Source organism: Pyrgilauda ruficollis, unplaced genomic scaffold (assembly GCF_017590135.1).
Source record: "Pyrgilauda ruficollis isolate IOZ18807 unplaced genomic scaffold, ASM1759013v1 scaffold101, whole genome shotgun sequence".
Taxonomy (NCBI): domain Eukaryota; kingdom Metazoa; phylum Chordata; class Aves; order Passeriformes; family Passeridae; genus Pyrgilauda; species Pyrgilauda ruficollis.
Window position 1 is genome coordinate 2,302,907 of NW_024508213.1, and position 7,697 is coordinate 2,310,603.

The following is a 7,697-nucleotide window of genomic DNA, read 5'->3' on the forward strand; positions in this document are numbered from 1 at the left end:
AGACTGTGAACCTAGTATGTGCTCTTGCATTACCTGCCCAAACATCAGAGAAGCAACAATTCCTGCCTGTTGACAGACAGTTTTTGTAAACTTCAGTTGAGCTCAGACCATTTGCTCATCCCTAAAACTGACAAAGGCACTGACCCACATCCAAAACAGGGCTCAGCCTTTCAGGAGGGATTCTTTTTCCCCACACACCTTGACTACTCACTCCAGAAAACTGTTCTGGCTTTGTGACCTCCTTCTCTCAGCTTGTGTGAGATGGTGCCATTTGCCACTGGTGGGGCTGAGAAGGATCCAGGCAGCTCTTGGCCAATCATTCTGGAAATTCAGGAGGGCCCTGGAGCCCAGCCACCACATCCATGATCCTCCTAGTCCTGACTGTAGGACCTCTAACCCCCACTACCCATTTTCCCACTGCACAAGTATGGAGATGTATCTCAGTTCAGACAGAAATACTCACTGCTCTGCCCCACCCCTTGCAGCAAGGATAAAATTGAACATGGCTGTGTGAAGCACACACTCCACATCTTTCACCTTCGACTGATAAACCACCTCAATATATCCATGGGACCACTCCTTCCCATGCAGAAAACCAATGCACCTGTTCTTACACTGTTTCAGGTGTCAAAAGTTTCAAAACCAATTTGAAAGCCCTTTTACTATTATGACACTTCTACAAAATATGTTTCTTTTTAACAACCTCTAAGCTCAGCCTAGGATCTGGAAGCCAAAGCGACATTCCACTGGGCTTGGGACTCCCCTTCTTAAATGTGTGGCAGGGTACTTCCTCCTTTTGTGTTAACCACTGCTGCTCAGTGCCTGATTCCCTCTTTGCATCTCCAGGCAACAGCAAAGGCTGCACAGTTGTGATAAGCTACAACTTCTAACAAGGAGCAGCACCAATTTCTTCACCAAAGTCTTGTAAACTGCATCTAAATGGTGGTACTGCAAAACCTAAGATGCCCTGAATGGGGTCCCCAGGACCTGTCAGATGGAATCTTTTCTTCCAGCCATCAGTGCCCCTTGAGCATTGCAGTGTCTGCCAGAACCAGGAGGAATGCCATGTACGTGGAATATCTTTCCAGCTTGGCTAGACAGCAAACCAGAACCCTGACACCTGCATTGAACTCCCAGCTGGAAATATTTGCAGCTATGTGATCTGAAAGCAGCAGAAAGATCCTGTTTACTTTCCATGTTGTCCATGAAGAGATAGGGACATTTTAAATTTTTATTCTGTTACCAAGGGAAACAAAAGTTGCCTTTTCCAGAAAACCCTAGTTTCTTTCTGAAAGGGATTTCAGCTCTCATTCTCAACAATAGCAATGCTTTCAATGGTTGTGGAGGAGAGCTAAAAATATTTTTAATTGTATCATACAGGATTAAAATTGGAAGGCAAAATATACAATACCTTTTTAAAAAGAAGGACACAGTCTAAAAATATCTCCTTCTTTTTGAAGCCTGAATAATTAATTACATGAATTTATGCTTTTCATTATTGGAATTATGAATTGCCATTTGATACCTCTAAGAAGGAGATCTGATAAGAAATGTATTTCTCTTCTCTTTTTTTATTGCTGTAAAGCAAAACACCTCTTTGTAACCTTGAACTGTTTTTTGCCATCTCCTTCAAATTAGAAACAATAGTTCCACAAAATGGTGTTATGGAAAATTAGATACAGGCAGGTTTACTGCTTGACTTGCTTGAGTTCTGCTTCCCTCTAGGGCATAAAATATTTTTGTTTCCCAAGGGCTAACTGTTTATCTTTTCTGTGCCAATCTCCCTAGCCATAAACCATATTTTAAAATTCATCAATATTGAAAGAAATACATTTGAAAGAAATGCCAGTCCCTAAGACACAAATAAGTGTTGTCTGTTGGAAGGGTAGAACAAGAGTCACACCTACTGGAATCACTATCACCTGACTGGAATCTTGGCCATTTCCATGAGCTTGTTTCCCCAGTGTGCTTGTGTCTTCCTTACCATCAGTGCTAATGGGCGTTGTATGTGCACAGCATAGCTCTTTTACTTTTTTTTGTGTTTTCTCTAACTTAAGAATGTCCTGGTTTTTTCTTTTTTTTTCCTGCAAGAATTTATAGGAAATTCTGTTGTTGCTACAGAATTCAATAGAGCCAACTTTTTAAAAAATAGTTAAAGACTCCATAGAGGATGTATTTTCTTCTGTTTTTTCAGTAACTCCTATGATTCTCTGGTTCAGTTTATGGAATCCTTTCAGTTTCATCTCTGTAAATTTCTAGGAACACCTTCTATATTCAGTGACTATTACCATATTTTAAAAATGGATAAAATGAAAACTGCATTGCCTACATATTCTATCCATCCCTGCTAATAAAAAAAAATCATAGTGGATTTATTAATACCATGAAAACTTTCACCTGGTAAGCTTAGTTACACCACCAACAAAAACTTGCTGCAGTGTCAGGGGAGACTAGAAGTTGACTCAACCCATCTAAAATCAGACTCACCCTTTTATACTCAGGGGGATTTATTGATTTCCAGTAACTATAGAGAGGGCTTATAATGCTGCCCTAAGTGCATGTTACTCAGATAATCTTTAAATGGGATGAAACTGGGACTCCTTTGTGGAACTGCCCAGCTCTTCTCAGCATGTGAGACAAGTAGCATCTGAAAAATTGTGCTCAGACATAATACTGTGTAAAACATGGTCTGGCTTTCATAAGTGGCCTTCAAATTAAGTTTCTGTGGGAAGTCTATAAACTTCAGGGAAAAGAAACTGTTAGAAATGGAAATTCCTTTTATTTAATCCTTGAATATTTTTTGCAGAGAAATAATTATGCTGTGCTATATTAACCAACACATATGCACTATTTCATATGTCTTTAGTTTTTAAATATTTCCCCAGAGTGCCCTAGTCTCCTGCCAATGTTCCCCTTCAGGCCACCAGAAGATCCTGCTTCCCAGGTTGGCACATTTCTCCTCAGACCAGTGCCAAGAATTTCGACCCAGGCTGCAATTACCAGAAGAGCTGTGCTGAGCCTTTCAGCCTCCAAGTAATTCTGAGGTGAAGAAAGCATTTTAAAAGTGACAGGCTAAATAAACAATTTTAGTAAAACCTAGATTTTTCTTCTGGGCTTGTGAAGGCAGATCAGAATTAGCAAGCATTTTATTGTAGTGAATGCTGTTCTGGTAAATCAACACTACATGCTTTGCAAAAGGTTTGTAAAAATTATTAGCATTTTCAGCTGTTTCCATCTGGAGAGGTCTAGATGGAGGCTCATATTCCAAAAGTGCTGAGTACAAGGGAAAGATGAGATCTAACTATGAAGTTCAAATGGGCTGTACATGATTTCAAGAAACCCCAGGGTTCTGAGCCTGTTAAGACAGAAGAGTTCTTGGTTATGTCTTGAAGCAGAGTTTGGGTGTATAGAAATCTTTAAGAAAAAAATTGAGTTTTTTCACCTCTGGAGTTAGGCAGAACCTGAGCTGTGGTTTACAGGATGAAAAATATTTCACTTGTGTGCTTTAATTCTTGCTTAAACACAATTCAAGATATTAAATATGTCTTCTCATCTAATAAGTCACATGCAGCTTCATCTCAAAGCAATCATAACATTCATGGAGTTAATGGAATTTCACAACAGGATATGAAAATCCAGCTGATTATTTTTGCCTTCTCAGAAACTTTGTGTTGTATGAACCAGTACACAAAACTGTAAGAATCCAGCTCATTCCACCAAGGTCAAATAGAGCAGTTCACTTTTGCATGGCCTTGGTGAGGAAAACCTAGAATTAGTATCATGAGGAGTGTGCAGTAATTGATTTGTATTGCTCAGCTGACAAGCTATGATTCACATTTTTTTTTTAATATGGCCCATTTTCCCATAACATAACTCTTTAATAGATTACTTCTGAATAAGTGGTAAATAAACTGTATTTTTAGATGAGATTTCCTCAGGGGACAAAGCAGTCTTGGGGAAGAGTACCCCTACAAGATAATACACCAAGACTCATCTAGCAATAAATGAACTTTCTGCTGCAAGCACTTACCTCTCTCCATTAGGAACATACCAGGATACTAGGTAACTGAGCCTAGGTAAGCTCAATGATTCTTGGCACAATTCTGTAAATGCATCCACATATTTTTCTATATAGCAAGAGCTATATAAGTATATTTGTGAGAGACATTATTAGTAGTAAGAACTAGAATAGAATTTTTTACTGCTGCCTACAAAAAGTTATCAGCTCACCCTTTCTGAAAAATTATTCCCAAATGTTTTTGGAATTCTGTTTTCTGAGGGTCTTTCATAGCTTGGAAACTGGACTTCTTGGCAGATGCTTCAATTTTTACTAGTCAAGGAGACTCAGGGAATTCAGCTATCCTTCTCATTCCCAGCATCTGATAGTGATTCAGAATTTATACAGAATTATATTTTGGCTGTACCTTTGGCAGTGTTCCAGCACTGTAACTGTAGGCCTCACAGTTTTCCTTTAGTGGGCTTGTTGTGAACAAGCTTTGGGTCCTGGCTCCACTGAGAAAATCTAAGAGGCAGAGTAGGAAGAGAAGCAGTGGGAAGAGGTTTCTCCTCATGCAAGGCTATTTTGTCGGTATAAAATGATGCAAGTGGGAAACACTGTACTACCAATAACTTTCAGGAAACTCCGGTAGATTCATTGACATGGCTTATGATTCTGTATTTGTAAGAATAAGTGTTCTGGGAAGATACAGGGCCATGAGCCAAAAATGTGTTTTCCAGGGAACTGATCCCAGTGGACAGGGAGAGACTGAACTAAGGAAGCAGAATATTTGATGATGGGGTAGCATTCCCAACATGCCCATGTACTTCAGACTTTTTGAAGAAAACACTTAAAAGACATTTTTAATCTGTAGTAAGACCAATAAGAGAGAACACATGCAAGCAGTAGTTAAAAACTTTTGCTAAATGCAGAATATTTCATGTTATTGCAATGCAGTTTTCAATTCCATCTATAGGATCCATATTTTATAGTTAACTCTTCATTTCAGTCTTGTAATTTAAATTCCATTACAATATGTTGATTATTTAAAAAAAAATAATGCCATACTGGGCAAAATTTCTTTCCAAAATACCTTATATATCTTTACATAAGATACATCAGCTGGTCTGATTTTAAGAGCTATTTCATGGTATCACCATCTACTGATACGTATAAAATGGGTAGAAAATAAGTGCTCTGTAATTCTGAAAATTAGGTCACTGATGATTCATACATGACCAACATATTTCAGACAATTTAGGAAAGAAAGTGAACCTCTAAGACCCATCCTGATTCTGTCAACAGACTGGGGATGTGTAGATGTGCATACTTTGTGTGCCAAGAATCGTTATGGAGAGCAGTGGGCACATGGTTTGTAATACAATGTGCTTTTATTTTTAAAGCCCATCTTCTTTATTATATTCTTTGCTTGAAGTTGGAAAAATTGCTCCTTTGCCAAAGAATTTAATTAGAATTATGTCATATCCAAACCCAATTCTGAGTATTTCTAAAAGCATTTCAATGTATATGTTAAGAGCTCCTGCCAAAATACTTTCCAAGAAAAAAGGCTTTGTGACTAATAGAAATTTTATACAAAATTTCCCTTTTTTTTTTTTCCCAAAAATGTGCTTTAATATTTCAGGTTTCAATAAAAGCCAGTAACTATATTACATAAATATTCATTATTTTAATGTCACTTGCAGGAATGGCAATTTCATGACTATTTCTGTTTTGAAGCATCATTGAGCTGATCTTAATGGGTCATTATGACCTGCAGTACATGATTTCAGTAGTACTCTGACTAAAAGTTGAAATATGTTTTACTTTCAATAGCATTAACCCCACCTCTTTTGATTCCTCATAGCTTAGATATTGACTTTAGATACAGGTCACTGAAATGCCTGTTTAGCTCAACTGCACAGGCAAGTCAATTCCCAAGCCAGTGTTGAAGAGAAAAAAGTATTCAGCAGCTGTGAAAGCATGGATGTTTTAGGTAGAGAAGAAAGGGTTTCTTCTTCACCACTACCTTCCTTTCATATCTTCAGATTTATATTCAGCTGGGGGACTTGGACTATGAAGCAAGGGCTAAGAAACAGAAGAGCAATGAAGCATCATGTCCAGAACTAGCTGGGATAAATAACAGATTGAATTCTGACTTGTTCCCAGCTCCTGGGCTGCATTTAATTTTCTTTACAGTAAACTCTCTTTGGAAGACTAAGATAAAAGAAATATTTTCCATATTAGCAGGAAGATAATCAGAGGTGCTTTATTAGGTTTCAGTCCTGGAAGAACCTTCTGAATGAATTCTTCAACTATTTTAGCATGTATGTCTGTGGTATTATGAACATCATCTATGTCTCTAAATTTATGTCCTCTCAAACCTTTGATCTCTGTAGTTTTGAACATGAGTTTTTTCATGATAACAGTATTTCTCACTGTCATGTTATACCCTTCTCCCCTCAAAAAAACTGCCACTCAAAAATTTTACTGCTACATTTAATTCAGGTTGTAGTACTCAACATGTCTTTTCTTTGAAATATTTACAAATAGCAACAACAAATCCTCAAAAACAAGTAATTGATATTTTTTGCAAGCAAGGAGAATTAATGAAACTGTCCATACTGATAGACACAGTCACAGTTCACAGTCTCAGTGAAAATTTTTCTTTTGATCCCAGGACTTTAATAAACTCTTATTGAATCATACACAACAAGCATATTTTTGTGGGGTTTTGTTTCTATTAATATAAGCAAATCTTCAGGCAGTAACACCGGTCTGACTGCTCTGATGTTGTGCTTTGCACAGTTTGTAAACAATCACATGTCTTAAAAAAAAATAAGGCCTGGAAAACACTGTCCAACAGGAAGTCCGAGGACTATATCCAACCTGTCCGGATGTTTCAGGCCATCCTTCCTTTTTCCTTAGGATTCCAGACAGAGAAGTTCTCTTATAAATGGATGTTGCTCAGGCACCCCAGATCTGCTTCTTATCAGCAATCAGAAAGTTGGAACTAGGTAGGAAAGCACATCAGAATCACTGAAGAGGGTACAATGGCCTCCCTGAACATTTCCCCTCATCATGTTCTAGCTGCAGCAGCCAATGTGCATTAGCTGGAGAGAAGCCAAATGCACAAAACCAACCCCTGTCACTAACCACTGGTTCAGTCTCTTGCTAGGAAAGGTTCAATGCAGAACCACATCTGTGTCTTTGTAACCTTAAAAATAATACATGACAATTATTTCAAGAATGGGGAAATTCAGAGCTAAGGTTTTTCAGTACTTTTCTGGTGGAAAGACCTAAATAACACAGTGTCAGAAAATGGAGTTTCTGCCAAACACAAGTTCAAATTTTGATTTTCTGTTCCTTGCCAAAAAGCTAGGCTCACTTTGGCTACAACTATTTTTACGAATACACACTGATAATCAGAATATCTTTCTAGAGAATGGGAAGTACCTTTCCCATTCATAAAGATGTGAAGTGCTTATCCTGGAGGACAAGTAAAAGTTGAAGTAAATGGCTTTATCTTTGATGTTCTGGATCTAATACGAAAAACCTCACAAGTATGCAATTGAGTGGCTAAGAAAAAGATGCTAAATACACAGAAACCTGAAATGATCACCACTGCATTGAAGTCCAAAGTTCTCCACACAGAAAGAAGTCCAATTCCCCCCCCCCCCACCCCCCCCCCCCCACCACCCGA